The 20,635-nt window shown below is 37.4% G+C and overlaps 1 protein-coding gene across 2 annotated transcripts in view; it reads left to right on the top strand.

The window, feature by feature from the left end:
- RGL1 (ral guanine nucleotide dissociation stimulator like 1) overlaps window positions 1-20,635 on the top strand; it is an 88,793-nt gene that overhangs the window by 2,065 nt on the left and 66,093 nt on the right. The gene's annotated exons all lie outside the window — the stretch shown is intronic.

Here is a 20,635-nt window from a genome sequence, read left to right as displayed (position 1 = left end):
ACTGGCATAAATATGAGCCAATAGCCAAGCATCAGAATTTTGATCATGTGATGAAGGGGATGTTGCAAGAGTCAAAAAATGTTGAAAAATTATAAGTCACTTTTATAAGTGCCGTTGTAACTTCAGTTACTAAATGAATATTTGTAATTTGAGGACTATCTATATATGTCTTCCTTTGATTTTGTATCTGCAGTTATATTTGTTTGCCTCTAATATGTTTTAAAATGGCAAGGTTATATTTTTCTGATAAATCAAATCCAGATGTGTATGTTTAATATCAAGCTGTACTTTACAGAGTGAATCCAGAGTTGGGATTAAATGGCAACAATTAATTAAATAAGACAATATACTTTATAGTTGGGCTAATTTTCTTTTAGTAGAGTAGATCAGAAGTAGTCAGGATTTACTTTCAGCCAATGTGATAAATAAATTTGAATATGGGATCATGACTGGAGTACTTAGCCCTAAAGCTCCCTAGGTGATTTTTCATTAACTTTCAGTCTAGCCCAGGGGTCTCCAACCTTAGCAACTTTAAGACTTGTGGACTTCTACACCCAGTTGAAGTCCACAAGTTTTAAAGTTGTCAAGGTTGGAGACCCCTGGTCTAGTCTACTTGGTAAGATTGCTTTGAGGAGGACATGGAGACACCTGTCTATGTTGTCTTGACCTCATGGAAGAAAGGGAAAATATATATGTAAGATATATTGTTAGTGACTCAGAACCCTGATTAATTCAAGATTGATGGAAAGTTGCTTATAAGCTTATCAGGATTAATAAAGTATCCAGCATGAACAAAAACAGTTGTCAGATGAAATGTTTCATCTTGCTTTTTTGCTGACTCCAACAAGTTGGGATTAAGAAAACTGTATCTGTCTGCATTTCAGTGGCGCTTCTAATTTAGAGAAACTAAGACTGATTGTTTTTGAACTATTATAATACTGCACCCTACTTGAACCATGACTCTCAGGAAAGATGGTCTGTACTAAGGAGACCCAGCCTGGTGGGCATATTTGAGATTTTAAGAATATGTATGGGCTCTCTCACAAAATAACTTCAGAGGAGGCTTGTCCATTCACAAAATGGTTACCATATCCAGTTTTAATACATACATGAAACAGATTACTATCTGTTATTCCTTCTTCCAACTTGACATTATTGTTGCTTGTTTTTGTCTTCTTTTGATGCAGATGGGTATTACTTCCAAAGAAAGTGCTGGGTCCAGCTGTATTTTTTTTTATATAACAAAGCTTGTAAATCAGTGGTAGGATTCAATTTTTTTACTACCGGTTCTGTGGGCATGGCTTGGTCGGCGTGACTGGGGAAGGATACCGTAACATCTCCAGTCAGAGGTGGTATTTGCCGGTTCTCCAAACTACTCAAAATTTCTACTACTGGTTCTCCAGAACTGGTAAAAACCTGCTGAATACCACCTCTGTTGTAAACCATTAAGATAAGAGATTGGCATTTTACTTTGCAGTATGTAGCATGCCATTTCCTACTGTTTAAAAAAATTCAAGGACAAAGCCTGATATGAATGCAAGTTGCATGCACAATAATGGAGATTATCTTGGTGTCCTAGATGCAGGGTATGAAAACAACGGAGGAATGGGATCATGCCTTACTCCTATGCTCCCATACCAGCTCTGTACCCATGGGATGCATAGATGTCAAACTTAAATAGGGCTGTGCAGGTTTTTATCCTTCTTTTGGCCCATATATATTGGGGGTTGATGCATACTGTGAGTTACTATGAAAAAGTGGCAAATACGAGTATCTCAACGAAGTAGCTATAGCATGAGTATTTGATTTTATACACATCCATCTCTGAGTAAGTCTTACATGGTAATTGTAGGACAATTTTGTGTATAAAGCAGTTTTGTGCATAAAAAACCAAAACCTTGGGATTTTTATTATCTTATATTGAAAAAATTGTAGGTTTTGTTTTGATTAAGGAAAGACTGAGTAAGGATAGGCAAATGTTTTCAGTTACTGAACACACTTGAAATCTTTTGAGGACATTCTCACTAACAACTTGTGGTTGAAGAACTTAGACATTTATAAAATGGAAGCTATTGGTAGATTTGACCACTCACAAAAGCCTCATTTATCAAGGGTTGCTTTCTGAGACTTTTCATTTGGATTAGGCATTAATGAAAATAAGATGATCCTGTAAGTTAGTTAATTTATTTAAATATATACCTGTCAATTCATTACTGACACTATCTTGAAATATAATTTAAACAACATCTTAGATTTCGTACTATGGTACAACCAAGTAGGATCAGCAAATTTTGCAAAACGTATAGACTGTATTGCTAGTTTCTCCTTTTTCATGTTCTGAAGGAGTACAAAGTGTTCTTAGCAGAACGGATGAATTCAAATCTGCTTCCTTTGGTGGCAGATTTCCCATAAATGCCTTCTGTTTATAGGAAAAAAGTATTAAAAAAATAAAATATTTGCATATTTTTCACAGATAGCAGTTTTTGCTAAGACTACCAAGAGTGCTTGTATGTCCCCTAGGTGAGACTTTATTTTTTTGTATGACGTTGCAGAGAGAATTTGAAAAGACCCATTAGGGCTGATTTGGGGTATGAAGAACACTAGTTCAACGTTAATACGGTAATTTTGAAAGGGTATCGTGATTTTATTGAAGGCAATTCAGTCCAATCACGTCATTCTAAACCCAAAATAATAATGCTACTTGGCAGAGCAATCCTCTCTCCCTCTTTTAGGAGGAACTTCATTTGACTCTTCTGATTTTCTCATTCTGGAACAAACTGTCCAGTGAGAATGCATATCTGCAGCCAGATTGACTTGTATCAGCTTGTAAAATGTGTGTACAATATGCCAAATCCCACTGACTCCTGGTGAGATAGAATAGTGAGCAATAGCACATTAATACGAGACCCTGAAGTAATTGGTGTGGGGGAGAGGGAGACAGAAGCAACAGAGGGAATTAAAGAAAAACTGCACGTTAAGTATAGAATGACAGTGGGGAACATAGCTAAAAGTTTATTTCTAGAAGGAAATTTGCCATTTAGGGCAGTTTTCTTTATATTAGTGTCACCCCTGCTTTCTGCTGTAATGTATTATTCCTTCTCGTAGTTAGCTTTAATAGAAGCAACAGAATTTCAAGAGAATAACTAGTTCTGAGACCAGCAATTCATAGTTCCTGGCCTAAATACTTTAAATTGTTTCTTTTTTTTTTCTTGCCACCAATCCAGAAGCAAGAAAGATAGCTTAAATTGGCTTAAACCTACTGGAATTCATTTTGGAGAGCAATAAAAAGAGGCCCAAAACTTTTGCACACAATTCTTAAGGCAGCCCATCATAAAACTAATCACAGTTTGTAATGATTGTACAAGGATTTTGTTATTCCTTTAGTTGATTTAATTCACTGTCAGCAATAGTTAAAACTGGGAACTGCTAGTTTCTGCATGGGTCAGCAAGGGATTTTTTTTAGTATAGTTTGAAATTTAGTCTTGTTTCTTTGAAAGGTTTCATTTCCTAGTCCTCCATAATCTACTGTTCCAGTAAAATAACTGCTTTTATCTTTGTAAAGCTAGACATTTCTTTCTCCTTTTCAAGTTATATGCAGAATAGTTAAGCGTGTGCCAGCTATATCAATATAGCTATGCTTTAGTTACACAAAACTCTTGGGGGAAAAATATCAACTTTTCAGTTGAGAAGAAGATAAATAATTATAAGTAGATTGATAGCTTTAGAACATTTAGAAGTTGGTAATGTCTGAATAATCCTTTTTTGTAGAATAAATTATCATTGTAGTTACTTTTCACAGTGTGGTATAAAGAGTTATAATTTAAAAGCCATTAGAGCCTTGTATAAGATTTGATCCACTATACTAATAATTGCATTCTGTATGCTATTTATTACAGGCAGATGACAATAACACAAATACTCTCTTTCTAATGGAGGTATTGTTCCTATTGTTGAGAACTTCAAAGGAAAAGTTTATGGGTGGTCTTTCTTCATATACTGCAACTTATCTTTCTGCCCCCATGGATGTTCATGTTATCTTTGTTCCATAAGGTCCATCTGCTTTTCAGGAGGTCTTGTGACTGTCCCCTCCCTCTGATACACAGAAACACGACTCCTTCAGGTTTCACTTCCCTGTTGACTAGAAATCTCTCAATGGCCCATTGATATATTTATTCTAGATGAATAAATTAGTCTGTGCAGATTATGTCACAAAAATGTCAGTGTTCTCTCTTGCCTGCTTAGATACTTTGTGGTGCTTCATTTGATTGTAAATACAGTATATATTTGCTTAGTCTCACTACATTGCAATACCTGCAAAGGGTATTATTACATTATTATACAGTTAAGGAAAAACTCAGTGCATGATAATACATGCACACTATGGACAGCTCAATTATTCAGCTTTTGAGCCATCCTTTTCCTAACCTGTGAAGCTGCTCACACAAATGTAGCAGAAATAAGTTTGTTTGATAGCATTTAAAAATTGCTACTGTATTTGGGTTCTTTGATATACTGAGATTAAACGTGGTGGAGCTGAAGGCGTTCAACAATATAATCGGTTCTGTTATGATTTTAAGTAGTTTTATACAAAGGAAGGTGTTGTCACCTTGCTAATACTGCCTTGCTTTTCAAACTTTGATAATTGTTGTAGAGTAAATAAATTCAAGGAACAGGAAAAGAGAAGTCTGTAATGTGGAGAAAGAACTCTTGCTTATTGTGAGGACAAAGAAGTTTATAAACAGACATGAGAGTTCTTGTTTTCAACTTTGAAACTGTATTTAAGGGTGTGCTTCCCACCACAGTCTCTCTTGGGTCTTTTCCAGACTGCATAAGATGTCTTTGATCCTAACTGATAAAAATAACAATCAGATGTGTTTATTAGTGTGCATGTGTGTATTTTTCAAGATTTCCTGGGCATGCTAGTTTAATCATGAGTTACGCCTTTTATTTCTTGCAGTTTGACGCTGACAGTCTAAACTTTTTGTGACTGGAAGAGATAAAATATATTTGAGTAGATATTAAAGACATGGTTCTTTTTCATAGGCATTGAGGAAAATTTCCTTTATGAAGAATATACAACTTGATTATTTTTGCCACATTTATTGCCACAACATTTTAATTCTCCAAAACAATTTCACATAGGGAGAACCAGTGAAAAGCCAGCCACCACATGAATGAAAGGAAAGCCTTCATCTTCCTTGTTCCATTCATTTGCAGCTTTTCTTTCCTTTGTTTAGCATTTTTGCCCCATATCCCTTAAGAAAACTGAAAGTGTTTCCGGGTTCTAAAGCATTACTCTTTTAGTTGTTTCAAATAGCTGAGAGCTAGTTGTTGGCATTAAGATATTGGACTAGGACTGGTAAGAACCATGCACTTAACCAAGGAAGATGACTTCAACCCAGTCATTTTCTCTTAGCCCATCCTACTTCATTAGGATGCTAAATTAGGGATATATCGGAAGAGGGAGTGCTATGCCTTGACTGTTGGAGAGAGGTAGCATATAAAAGGAAGAAATAGTTATCCTAAAACAATAAAGAACAGGGACTTGTAAAATTTTTTTGTTTCTTACCTCCTTCAATAGTGTTCTGATGGTATTTATTCTTGTCTGTCTAATACCATTTCAACCCTCACCAAAGTTCCATATATACAAGCTTCCTACTCCCCTATATACACCCTTTTTTATTTTCTTTGGAAAAAAATAAGTTATTTAGGCCAAAATTATAGTGAGGAAGGTTTTTGGTTTTTTTAGTAAACTCAGGAGTTAAGATTCAAGTTCTACTATATGCAGAACTGTACCATCAGCTCTATTTCTTGGACCTGCTAGCAACAGAGCATATTGGAACTGGGTTTTAAAAGCACCACAGTACAGTTAATCATAATAGCAAAGCTTGTAATTGAGAGACGTTTGGTGCCTGGAGTGAGAAAAATGCATATTTGGAGAATAATGGCCATGTATGAATTTGAAGCTGTTGGTTTATGTGCTCTTGGATATATAAGATTTTTTTTGTTCAAAATAGTTCCCTGCCTTCAGAAAACATTGAAAGAGAGCTGTCCCAATGGTCTCATTACAGCCAAAAGGTCTGTGAAAAGTTCACAGAGAACTGTGTTAAGCCACTTTTTCATTCATAGAGTAGAAGCCAGCTTTCCATCCCCTTCGTGCCTTATAAGATGGCTCCTTAACTGAGGTCATGTAACTAGAAAGCCTGCCAAGAGCAAAAATGTTTGCAAGTTATAGCAGTTCTCCTCTTCCAATAAATAAGTTGATACACAAATATTGAGTTCCTGAGCTGTTGTTTTAACCATAGTATTTCTGTTTTTATACTTGTAAACTGTTCCCATCATGTTTTGTTGTACAATATCTTTGCATGTACAATTATAGAAAACTTTTTGTCATCTCTCTGGAAATTTAGCATGGGTTAGAAATCATGTTTTCCCATTCTGGTGAAGAGCAAAATATCCAGAAGGTTATTCCAGAGAAATAAAACTTCTCATAATGCTCACCTTTTCAGGAGGATAAAAGATTTACACCACCCCACTGTCCCCTGCCTTTAGTAGCAATAAGCTTATGTTTCTTTAGAGAGATGAACATGGGACATAGATCATCCTTTCTCTGACTGAGTTAGGAAGTACGTAATGCACATCTTGCAAGGCCATTTAGTAATTTTTTTAAAAGTGGGATATCTGTTAATACCAGGTCACAGATCTGCAGTTCATTCCTGGCATTGTGTGGGAAAGAAGTAGGAATTCCAGAAATTAATGGGCCAGAACTACATGGATTCACCAACTCTTGCATTCTTACTGTATCAAGAAATCATGATGAATGTGGGTCTCATTCACATCTGTCATTCTTGCCAAAAACATTCCCAACTATGTTACATTTATGTTATATTTAAGTCTGCAATATATCCCTTCCTTTGCCATGTTCTCTCCCTAGCTTGGTTCTATCAAAATCTTTTGAAGAGTTCCAGCAGAAACATTTGACACACCATTGGAAAGTGTAGACTATGATAGGTAGGCATTGTTGCGTTCTCATAGATTGTGCGCCTAACACATCTTTTTCCTACTGGAGGGAAGCTTTAGCATCATTTCTCATGGGCAACTGATTAAGTCAACAATGCTGTTTATTCATTATACAGTCTATTTAATTTCCATGGTTTCCATGCCCTACTTTTAGACGTCACATGGGCAGTAATTTATTTATTTGGAAAATTTATATTGCCACCTACTCCCTCAGGGTGATTCAAGGCGGCTTAAGGAAATAAAACACAATATAAAAGAAATAAATAATAATAATAAAATAGTAAAATAATAAAACCCACCCACCCAGCGACAACACACACTCATACCAGCCATTTAATGGACTTCACCCGCTCTGCAGGCCCACTGGAAAAACCATGTCTTTGGGGCCTTTCAAAAGAGTGCCAGAGTGGGGGCCAGTCTAATTTCCTGAGGGATGATGTTTCAGAGGGAGGAATGGCAGCCCCATTACTATTGTAATGTACATGTAAGTGTGTAGTTATGTACAAAATCTATTTAACTGCATAACTATGTTGCTTTTCCCAAGGGTAGTGCACATGAAAGCAGCTAAAAGTTTTATATATAAAACGTGGCCTGTGAACTGTGTATATGTTTACTTCTATTATATTCTCATCATACGCTAAATAATAACAAAAGCTATTCTAAATAAAATATAATAAATATCTTTGCTTGCTTAGAACTAGTAACAATTCCAGAATTTCAGAATTTTAGGCAAAGCAACCTGAATGAAAATTAGATGTGTGGAAATGCAGGATTCTATTGAGTCACTTTTTATGGTGCCTTAGATGCCCTGCAGAAATGGAGAATGATAGTTTTGTTGCGATCATACATCATTAATTAATTTTGGAAACTTCCAGCAATTGCCAGTCTACCCACACTTAGGATGAATTGGAAAAAGAATGAATACCAAATGTTTCTGGTTTATTCCTCCATCTCACTCCATATACACTTATTCTCCATCTTCTAATTCATCTTCACTCTTCTCCTTTTTATTTTGGTTTATAACTCATCCAATATTCTTTGCTGTTCTTGCATTTCACATTTCAATCTGCAGTGCTAGAATGACATGAAAGAACAAAATCAAGCTACATTAAAGAAGTGCAAGTTTTTGCCTAAAGATTTCTGCTAGTCAATCATAGTTATATTTGGTTTGGTTCTTTCAGTGTCTTAAATAGCCCTCTCCTCCATTTAGGGCTGTGTTTAATGGTCAACATATCAATATACATGTTGACTCTGGTTTTTAGTTGGCCAGTTTTGTTGGAATAACATTAGAAAATGTGGGAGGCCCTTTTAAAATATCACATTGTAATCTTCCATAGCCTATTCACATTCCTTGGAAGCTAACAAAAGCCTACCCTGAAATGAACTCGATTTCTAGATGAAATTGCTAGTTTTTTAAAAAATCTGATTGAAGTCTTTGAAGTGGATCAGCATTAAAACCCAGCGGCACAGTCCTGTATGTTCAGTTATAAATCTGACTGTGTTTGGTGGTGTTATTGATTACTTCTATCAAATACTTCATAAAATAAGTATCCAAGATAGTAAGAATAATGCAAAGATAATAAATCCATCTAACCTTTCTTAGGAGTGTTCTGTTTTGATAGTGTTTACTCAGCAAATATCTAGTGGAAACATATTTGGAATCGTATTCCTTTCATTTAGATTTATAATAGTCTTAACAAATGGAGTTTCCCATGGTTGAAATGAAAGCTGGATAAGGGAGTTAAGTAAAAATTGGAGCTTCGGCTTTATGGTACTATCTGTCTGTCTGTCTGTCTGTCTATCTATCTATCTATCTATCTATCTATCTATCTATCTATCTATCTATCTATCTATCTATCTATCTATCTATCTATCTATCTAGTTATGCTTTGCACCCTTTCATTGTGAAGGGCTCCATAGAACATGTAATAAAATGTATAAAACTATTCATAAAATATAAAGCTTAGAAGAGCAAAAGACTGAAACAATACTGTATTAAAATCATAAACAAGATGTAGAAAAATACTGGGCTCATAGGAAAATAAAACATTAGTTTGTTCCTAATTTTTGTAAACTTTTCTTCAAGGTTGATCTATAAGATATCTAAGATTTGAGGCTGGGATAATCTTATCTTGCCTGATTCTCTACAGATTATGTCAGCAAGAGATTCTGGCATTGTAGCCCTCAAACATCTGAAAGAATCAGGTTGCAAAAAACTGGGTTCAGGTATACTTAAATATATACTATAAAGTTTAATGAAAATGGTTCTGCTTGAGTTTAAATAAGGCTAATGTAGAACAGGATTTAAGGGCACATTAGCAGGAAGGGAACTGGGTTTCTATAACAGGCATAGTTGGTGTTTGCAGTACCTAGGAGAGTTCCTAAGGAAGACACTTCAACAATGATTAGATTTTAACTGCTGAGCGCCCAAGCTCCTCTTATCAGTAAAACATAGTTAGATAGCTAGTTAGCTGATAGTTAAAGATCAATATCTGGAGGACGCCAAAGAGAGGATGGTTTAGGTTTGATCCTTCCCCACATTAAAGAAAACTTCATAATTATATATTTTACCCTATGTTTCACATTTTGATTATGTAAGATACAGTTTTGAAAAATATAAATATGATTAGTTTGCAAGCTATTTCTCAAAATCATCACATCTTAAACAAATAGTTTAGAAGAAGAAGCTGGAATTGAGTACATGACCCCTCTCCCCATATGACTTAATACATCCCTTATGCTACAAAAAGATTTCCTTCTTTTTGGCACATGCAGTGACTTCCTTTTGTCATAGGGTTGTGTGCTGCAATGAAACATTGCATTTTTTTCAGCTACATATGGCCTTCTGTGGCTAATACATTATTTTTAGACAATATTCTCTGATCTTTTGATTTCTCAGTTTTTAATTAGGAAACACATAGGTTGCCCTTCTTGCCAGTTTATCAGAATGCGACAACTATTTCATGTTGAATAGGAATGTTTGGAAGAAACTAAACCAATGAAGTAAAACTGGGTCAATGCATCAAAGAGTGAATTCAGTGTAAAGCTAAGGAGCAAACTACATCCTTTTCAGTGAAGTAGTGAATCTTGACTTGTTCCACTAAATGTATGTCTATGGAGATTCTCAGCCATCCAGGTCAAGGTGGTCTCAAATGTGCTTATCCCCTCCATAAGCAACTGAACTGTTTTTCTTGAGGAGGAAGAAGAAGTTTTGCTTCTCATCCAAGAAGTTTCATCGGTTCTGGCAGGATAGTGGGGAGATGGAAGAGGAAGGTCTCTCAGAACCTATCCTTCCATCCCTCCACCATCCAGACACAACTGATGAAGCTTCTTGGATGAAAACTTCTTCCTCAAGAAAAAAGTTGCCTTTTTGGAAAAAAAAAAAAAAAAGGCACCTTTGAATCTGCTAAGAGTAACTTTTAAAAAAAAAAGATAAACGGAGCAAAACATTTATATTGAATCCTATCTCAATTAGAAAAAGTCCAATTTAATTAACTTTTGAGTTTGTTGTATTTTCATTGTGAGAAATATTTTTCTGGACAAAGGAAAATAATTTATCTCCTATATGCTGATGCTTACTTAAGTTTGACCAGAAATTATTATAAACAATGCATGCAGAGATTACATTACCCAGAGAAGTTAATACTTTTTCTGAATGTTATCTGCTGGAGGGGATTTGCATATTGCTTGCCTTCCAGCGATCTTTGATGGAAACTGTTACATGCATACATGTCTCAGTTTGTGAACCATATTTCCTCTCTGGCTCTGTTGGTTACCAAATTGTAGTTGGTTATTTGTTTGATTATTGATATCTCTGCATATAATATGTTTATAACCATTGTTTGTTTGTTTTCTAGAAAGCCTCTTAAATAATGCAAAAAGCTAGCAATCACAAATTAATTATTTTACTCTTTTCAGTTAGTACCATTATTTTTCATAAAATTCATACTACTGGTTTAGTTACAATATCAATATGAAATAGTTTACCTGCAGAGGTTTGTGATTTATTATTTCATATTATTTATTTTCCTTTATTCTATAGTTTTATCCAAATTCTATAAATTTCTAATACATTTACTTTTATCTCAAAGACATTAAGCATAGTGGTATCAATATCATGACTTTATGGTGTGTTCTATAATCTGAATTTGTAGTATTTATGTTAAACTATTAGCACAATGGGATGGGTATAATTTTATCATTTAACAATATGTTATGCTGGTCAATTACTAAAATAAAAAGATTACTACTACTATTACCACTACTACTACTACAGTTGCTGCTACGGCTGATTAAATATAAGTGCAGGATATGAATAGCTAGAACAAGCATTCTATATATAATCACAGAAACTAAAATTTAAATTTGCATGTTGCTGCCTACAGTTTAATATGCACTACTTTTCATAGTATTTTTGTTCCTTCTTAGAGCAGCAATCAAGTGTATGAAATTAAAAAAAAAACCAGTGTCTATTGACAAAGTTCTAAAATGTATTTTACACATAATCAAAGTAGATGCTGATGATTTTTGAGGGCATTTCAGTCGGTCATCATTTTTATTCCCCATTCCCGCCCTATCCACACCCACAATTTTCAAAGCCAGGTATAACATCAACTTCATTCCTTATGATCTCAGAACTATTGTTGACAATAGTCTGGGTTTTACAGCTTTGGCTCCAGTGGAGCTTCAGGTCATTTTCGGCTGCTCATGGAGCTTCAGGTCATTTTGGTTTGGAGCCAAAAGAGGCCACAGCTTCAGCTCCTGGCTGCTTGAGGAACCCCTGCTCCAAATCCAGACCTGTTCTGAGCAGCTTCAAGCTGCTGTTCCAGCTTTGGCTGTTTTTACTCGGTTCCAGCTGTGTAGTCATGGAGTTGGCAAGGGGGATGCTAGCTATTGTAATATGGTTGTAAGCTTAATAACATTTTCTAACCAATGTTATTGAATAATAAATATACCAATAGATAACCTGTTCTTATAAAATCAGCTACATCCTTAGTTTGCTACTTTTAGCAAACTTTGGCAGATTTTCAGGTAGCGTGACATAAATAACATAAAATAATCCAGCTAAAGCTCCGGGTTTTGTTTTGTTTTTTTGCTTATACCATATAGTCAAAAGTAATGCCAGACTAAAGTAATACAGGTAGTCCTCCACTTAGAACAGTTCATTTATAGTGACTGTTTGAAGTTACAGCGGCACTGAAAAAAGTGACACGACCATTTTTCATGCTTACAACCGTCACATCATCCCCATGATCACATGATCAACATTTAGATGCTTGGCAAGTGACTCATATTTATACATTTGCAGTGTCCCAGGTTCATGTGATCACCTTTTGGGACCTTCTGACAAGCAAAGTCAACAGGAAGCCAAAATCTCTTAACAACCGTGTTACTAACTTAACAGTTGCAGTGATTCACTTAATCACTGTGGGAAGAAAGGTGGTAAAATGGGGCAAAACTCATTTAACAACTGTCTTGCTTAGCAACAGACTCAATTATGGTTTTAAGTAGAAGACTATCTTGTCAGCATTCCAAGTAATGCACCCATTGAAAGCAGAACTCCGAGGCAGGTAGATTCCTCAAAGAACAATTTATTGGATACATCATATTGTCACAACTGGTGAAAACCGATTCTGAAAATTCCCGCGGTTTTCACTGAATAAAAAAGTGAAAGTTCCCTCTTTCCTCCAGGTCATTGATCACATTGTTTAATAGTGGTGCTGGCAGGTTGCCTGGTTACTCCACTCCTCTTCTCAGCCACCTGTTGGAATGACCTTGATTCCCATAAGAATTTTGATGGCAAAGCCGACCTATCTAATTTCCCCCTTTCTCCCCCTCCACTTTGTAGCAACACGAAGACTCAAAGATGGCATCAGGCAGGTTCGCTTCAGGGTTGACATTTATCTTAACAGCACCCAGAGAGATTATAGAGATTGGCAACCTAAATCTCTTCCTTTGTCTCCAATCTAGCTTCAGGCTGTGTTTCCTCTTGTCTCATCCCCTTCCTTGATGGGAGGAATTAGCTCTCTTCTTCCTGGGAAACTGCTGTTTCACTATAGTTCATCACACCTTTTCTTACTTTGTAGACACAATCCAGTAGAAGAGACCTGGTACCACTTCCAAACTCTGTTTTAGCTCCAACATTCCCAACTCCAGTTCCACTTCAGTTCTAGAACACAACAATCCCCTTCCCCCATGAATTAGATTCTTGATCCAAAGCTTGCAGTTATAATCACACCTACACCTATTCAGAATTGTATGACTGTCAAGGAATTTTTGTTGTTAGTCACGAAGTCATGTCCAAACCATTGAGACCCCATAGACAATGTTGCACAGTTTGGCAAGACTTGTGCTTAACACAGCTAATTGTTTTGTAAAAGCATTACAAGGTTTCTGTTCCTTTTGGATTGTGTTTATTTGTTGGAAAAGAGTGTGGGTCGGAACAGGAGTCCACTTAAGCTCATGCCGACTGCTTCAGTGAGTCCATTCAGCTACCTGTCAAGGAATAACTTGAACCAATTGTTCAATTAGTGCTTTGTCTCCTGAATTAGAGCAGTGCTCAAATTAAGCAGACATGAACATACAAAATTAGATGTGCTGCAGGGGAAGGCATGTGAACTTTCTCAAAAAAATAAGTAATCTAGAGCTAAGTAATCTAAACCGGAAGTGACTTAAGATCGATTAAAGTGGGAATTTTATCTCATAGTCAAATTATGGACATTGCCCCTTGATTATGTAGGTGGAACAATTAATTTGAACAATTTTAAAAGAGGATTTACCGAATTCACAATATGTAAGATTATGAACTAAGTAGAATGATGATCTCCAACAGAGGCAGAGGATCTGTTAGGGCTGATTTCTGAGGAACGAGAGAGAGAGAAGTCCTGTTTGCTTTTATGTGTTTCCCACTGGCGCATGTTTCTACCACTTTGAGAACAGATTACCTGGCTAATCCAATAGCACAATTCTTTTTGCCCATGGTATTTGAGTAGCCAGCCTTTCTACCTAAATCTCTGACTTTTACATATAGAGATGTTAAAGAGATACATTATTTGGCTTCTTTTTCTTTATTGATCTAATAATCCAATCAAAGGTCTTTCAGAGATTTGTCCCCATGGAAATGATTGCCTTAGCCTTTTTTTTCTTCAGTAGATCATATGGAGGGAAACTTCCTTTATGGGTGATTACTTTGGATTTAAGGAAACTTTTCATTAAGTCTTCCTTTAGGGAGATGAGCCAGTTTACAAACTCAAAATATAAATAAATAATTACAAGTCTTATCAATTGATTTAAATTAATCCTCATACACTGGCAATTTGCTCAAGCCACAGGATTTATTTAATTTAATGATATCAGGCTGCTAACAATTACTGATTTAGATTGCTCATGTAAAGAAGACCATTTATAAAATATTGGGTCCTCAAATATCAGTGTTCAGGGACTCTCCATGATAATAATGATAGATATAGGTCTTGTAATCCAGTTTGCTAACTACTCAGTGTGTAGATGGCTGTAGGATGCAGCAGAAGATATTAGTTATTCACCTTTGTTTATCTTTCTGATGGAGCATTAGCCTAGGGGAGGGGAGGACTCATTCAGTTGGAATAGGTCCTTGATATTGGTTTTGCTAGCTTTTTAGTTCTCCCCTCCCCACCCCCAAGTGACATTTTGGGGTTGAAATGCACTGATTTATTTGAAACTGGTAGTTTGGTTTTTTGAATTAGGACCAAGCCAAACTTATTTAGTGGTCTGATGTTCAGCCATGGAATGTTAACAACAACTGTAGTAAGAAAGGAATTGCTAATTCAAGGCAGTCATTTGCATAGTACAGCTGTAAATGTTGTATCTTCTGTAGCAGACATGTTTCATAATAATGTCATCCATTTCTGCACAACTTGTGTTATATGAGAAGGAAAGTAATTGTCCCATAATAATCATCTTCATGTTATTTATGATTACAGAAGTATCTCCAAGTGTATAATAATACGTTTCACTGAATCTACCATAAATTTCTTGCATAAAGACAAAATGTAAAGTAAGCTAGACATTAAATAAAGCCCAACTCATCCTCAATGTTTCAGAAATTTGTCATGAAAATATGCTGAAATTAACTCCATGTTTATTAACTTAAGCTAACATTGAGATGAGATAGGGAGTTAATGAAAAAAAATAAAATCCTTTTTCTTCTGAAATGTCCTTAAGGGAGTCAAGATCTATTAAGTAAATTATTGCAATATTTACTCACTGAGATCAAGCTAAAATGTGAAGTTAATGAAACACAAAGCTTTTTTTCTTCTGAAATAACACAGAGGAATTCAAGATTTAGTGAATTGTAGCAATATATTTCTCATGTGCATAAGCACACCAAAGTGCCTACTGTCCCTGTCCTATTGTTTCTTTTTATTTTTCTTATATGTATCCATTTCCTGTATTCATAACTATGTTTATACTTATACCTGTTATCTTATAATCGCTTGACTAAATAAATAAATACATACATACATACTCCGTTTCTCCTACATCCACTTTTCACAAGTAAAGTACTTTTGGACTTTGTGGCACCATTTCCTACGTGCTATCCTTCTCCAAGCCCCAGAATAGCATTTCGTGGAAAAACACATTTTCTGAGAATCAGGAACTGTCGAGTCAGCAGCTGGGATGAAATCAAGGGAGCTGGCAGAGGATTTGAACCCACAGCTTTGTAGTCCAGGGCCAAGACTGCTATCTGTTGAATGGCAGTTATGTTAATTAAATTGTGGGTATTCCAAGTGCTTCCTTAGAATAATATTATCACTCCTGATTTTTCTATTTTTCTTAAGCAGACTAAGTGCTGGTCTGCTTTCTTCATGAACTGACTGCAGATGTTTTCATTTGTTCTTTAATTTTTGTTTCATGTTCTTATACATATAGTAGCTTCTCTTCTAATTCCATCCTATATTACTCTTAGGGTGGTTATCGAGCAGATAGCTGTTCCTCTCAAAAGCACTGCCTGGTGTTCAGGTATATAACTCATCTCTTGGATTACAGATTTCCAAAACAATATTTTATTATTTAGGCATTTAGCAATAATCTTGCCCCACGATTGGAAATAACCTGCACTGTAATTTCCCAGCTCTTATAAAGAGTGAATTGCACATTTTAAAATGAGTGGGCCTTGTTTTGTTAAGCAGTTTGATTGAGTTGGTGCACCATGAGGGTTATTATTAATAGGTTTGTTATACAATCAAGATGTAGAACATCTGTTATCAAATTAAATGCAAGTGATATTTATTTTCTGAATAATTCAATGACTTCCACATATAACTATCTGAATTCCCTCTGGGCCACTCACAATACTATTTGGCAAGATTTGCAATGGAAATAATGCTGAAGAACTAAAAAAAAAGTATTTCTGTGATGATAAATATACACATTTGTATTTACCAATATATAAAGGATTCCTAGAAGCACCACTCTCTATTTGACTAATGTGGGCTGGTTTGATCTGATCTTCAGTTGCACCTTCAAGACCAGCTAGGTTGGAATCTTATCTATTGTGAACCCATAAGCAGTTTCATCTCCATCTCTTTAGGAGAACTGAAATAGGAGATAAAAGCAGAGAGGGAATTGGAAAGAAATTAATGGAAAAGTACAAGAATAAAAATATGAAAAATATAAGGTGGATGTTTTGATTTTATAACTACTGTTTGGTTTTGAAAAGATTGAACACTGCTGTGAGTAGCTTTAGAGTAAATGGACCAAGTGCATCTGAACTATTTTCATGCCTAGAGTTAATGTATGCTTTAAATGGGATTAACTTCTTGAAGAATTTTTAAAAGCAGAGGTGGAATTCAACTGGTTTGCACTGGCTTGGGCGAACCGGTAGTGGTGATTTGGTGTGGGTTAGTGAACCGGTGGTGACCCCTGCCTGGCCACGCCCCTGACCCGGTCACTCACTTGCCCCATAGTGGCTGTGGCGCAGCTCAGGTGGATGTCCCACAGCTGCTGCACATGCACACTGTGTGTGCAGCCATTACACATCCGGGACATCTGCCCTCCCAGAGCATGCTTTCTTCCTTCTCCCAGTGGACACTCCTCTTCCAGCTGAGCCGGGCCTGGCCCAGCCAGCCAGTAGGTGGCCACATGTCCACCCACCCCTTTTTCAGTGCAAGAAGCCTCCCCCAACTGGATGGCTGCTCTCCTCGTTCTCTTCCTGTTTGTTCTGTATGGCCGAGGAGGAGGACAGCAGCTTTCCGGTTGTGCTGAAAAAGGGGTGGCTGGAGACCAAAAAAAAGTCACCTCCAGCTACCTCGTTCGGAGTGCTGCACCACTGCGCTTGGGTGTGCTTGGGCAAGTCCCTTCAGTGCAGTCGGCTCAATGGAGTGGACCTGCGTGGCCGGCGCCTAGAACGCGTCGGTGGCGGCTTGTTGGAGAAGCGCAGCAAAGCTGCTGTAAGAAGCCTATAGCCGCCACATGTTTTTTTTGGTACAGGAGGAAGGAAGGTAAGATTTCAGGCAGTCGGGAAAGCTGCCTAGCAGAACTGCTGGTGGGGGGGGGGGCAGGCTGCAGCACACACTTCACTTGAATTTCCCAGCCCCAAAAGAAGGAGGGGAAGAAGTCTCACCCACAGCCCCTTTGTTGGACCCGGTAGCCTTGCCTGCCGGCTTTTTTGGGCAATGCAGATCGGAGACCGGACGGGAAGAACCCTTGTAATGAGTGACGCTGCTGGGCACTTGGAAGCATGTGTTTGTTTCAGGTGGGTCTCCTCTCCTAGCTTTATTTTCTCAGCCCTTCACTTTCCCCAAAAGCAGGAGGGGAAGAATTCTCACCCGCGGCCCCTTTGTTGGACCCTGAAGCCTTGCCTGCCCGGAGACTGGCCGGGAAGAACCTTTGTAACGAGCAATGCTGCCAGGTGCTTGGAAGCATGTGTGTGTGTGTGTGTGTGTGTTTGTTTGTTTCAGGTGGGCACTTGGAAGCCTGTGTGTGTTTCAGGTGGGTCTCCTAGCTTTAGAAGGAGAGAGGGAAGGGATAGAAAGAGAAAGAGAGGGAGGGAGGGAAAGAGAGAGAGAGAAAGAGGAAGAGAGTGGGAAAGAGAAAGTGAGAGAGAAAGGGGGAAGAGAGGAAGAGAGAGAGAGGAAGAGAGAGGAAGAGAGAGAGAAGAGAGTGGGAAAGAGAAAGTGAGAGAGAAAGAGGGGGAAGAGAGGGAGAGAGAAAGAGAGAGGAAGAGAGAGAGAAGAGAGAAGAAAGAAAAGAAAGAGAAAAGGGGAAGAAAAAAGGAGAGAGAAAGGAAGAAAATGGATAGATAAAGAAAAATGGGCTGGAAGGAAGGGAGAGAAAGAGGGAGGGAGGGAGGGAGGGAGGAGAAAGTGAATTGGATATATGGATGAATGGATGTATAGATAGATACATGGAAGGAGGGAGGGAGAGAGAAAAAAAGAGAGGGAGGAAGGACACAAACCCAGCTCAGTCACATGACCACCAAGCACGTCCCACCCAGTCACATGACCACCAAGCCATGCCCATCCAATCACATGACCACCAAGCCACGCCCACCAAATAAGCCGCACCCACAGAACCAATAGTAATTTTTTTTTTTGAATCCCACCACTGTTTAAAAGTATATGTATATAAGTAAAATGAGGTCAATAAAAATATGTCCTACCTTTTGCTTTCACTGAGTAGTCCATCAAAGACACAAACCACCTGTTTTGAACTTTGTTTAGACAGAATACTGTGGCACCTAATTGACTGTGAAGTATTTAGACAGATGTAATTGTGCTGCACCTAATTGTGTTCTTGGAAGCACAGACATGTATCTAATTGTGCTGCAGAATCCACCCATAATGCCATATTGAGTGTTTTGGCCTGCTGCTAGTTTGGCCATCGTTCTGTTTGGCTCATTTGTATATATAATCCAGCGATGAGACTTCCATCTTCTGCAGGCCAAAACAGCTTTCTATTTTGAAAAATAGCACCTGGAAAGAAAGAGCAAGAGCTGAAAAACCATATACACGTTGCTAAATCCTGCATCTTCATTGATAATGAAATATACAAGTTTATGTATTTATCTTGGTGACATCTCTAGGAGGAGCAAGGCCTTATTTGGGGGGGTGGGAATTAGGGGGATTGGGATTTTAAAAGTCAAAATATTCTACCAGCAGTTGAGAATCATAACACGAAAATAAATGTTTTCCATTAAATTTCAAGATGTGATCTTGGAAACTTTGACACTGCATGCGATTCAGTTGTTCTTACATGCCAATTTTTAGGTGTCCACATCTATCCATTCTGTAGCATTGTTAGCTAATCCAGCTATACCAGACATAATATAGTTAGGTAAAGCAATGATTCTTCTTTATTTTCTGAAGGTAATTTCAGAGATTGGAAATAATGGAATATATTCCAATAATCCTGTAATAACAACTTTGCTAAATTACAGTTTCTCTAATGCCTAATCTACATAGAAATTTATCAAAATCTAACCTGAATTATTGAGTATAGAAATAATAAGATTCATTAGTTGTAAAAAACCTGCATCACATTGCATTTTAAATGTAATCCTGATAAAAATGAAACAAGATTATAACCTATTCCAATGTCATATTCCAGGAAAGTACATCTGGATAAGTGCGTATATATTCTCATGACATTGGATTAAAGCAATGCGAGCATGAGTAGACAAGACTACAGAGAAATAATCTGTCAACTATATAGAACTATATGCTACTTAGCCACCCGAGAAAAAAGAAATGATAGAGAAGGGACATCTCAATTTGCATGGGTGCCAGCACATCAGTGCTGCTCATAATCTTAAAACAGATAAAGACAATGAATCTGATAGAAATGTTGAGTAACAAAATATTTTATACTTTATATTTTGTTTTATACAAGCGTTAAACTTCCACTAGTCTTCTTCTATGTTGAAATGCCAATGTCCTATGAGCCTTATCTCAGTTTTATCTTTGATCCATGGGATGTCTAAGTTTGTGTTGGTTGACATACAACATGTCTAATTCCTTTGCGTTTTTCAGTAACAACAGAACAGAATAACAGAATTGGAAGAAACCTTGGAGATCTTGTAGTCCAATCCCCTTGGAAACCCTATACCCTATACCCGTGATGGCGAACCTATGGCACGTATGCCACAGGTGGCATGCAGAGCCATTTGTGCAGGCATGCGAGCCCAGCCAAACTTACCTCATGCGCATGTCTCCCAGCTGATTTTCGACCCATTTGAGGCCTTTTTTGGCCTCCCAGAGGCTCGAGGGAAGCCTCTGCAGCCTGAAAAACAGACCCGTTCATCACTTCCTGTATTTCCAGAAATATCGGAAGTGACAAAATGGGCCCATTTTTTGGCCTCCAAAGGCTACTGAGGCTTTCCCCCGAGCCTCTGGGAGGCCAAAAAAGGCCCCAAATGGGTCGAAAATCAGTTGGGAGGCGTGCTCATGTGCAGTGCAGGTAAGGGGGTGGTGGTGGGGATTGTGCGTGCATGCATAGTGGTCATGGGTGCCCCCCATGCACATTGCCTTCTAGGTGCTGGCACGCAAGCATGCATGCACAAGGTCGAGCGCAATTTTCGGCACAGGAACCCCAAAATATTAGCCACCACTGCCCTATACCCTTTGGGACAGTCCAA

The sequence above is a fragment of the Pseudonaja textilis genome, chromosome 3 (genome assembly GCF_049901715.1).
Source record: "Pseudonaja textilis isolate UNSWEBS1 chromosome 3, rPseTex1.2, whole genome shotgun sequence".
NCBI classification, from domain to species: domain Eukaryota; kingdom Metazoa; phylum Chordata; class Lepidosauria; order Squamata; family Elapidae; genus Pseudonaja; species Pseudonaja textilis.
Note: the sequence above shows the minus strand (reverse complement) of the source record. Positions and strands in the feature narration are given on the sequence as shown.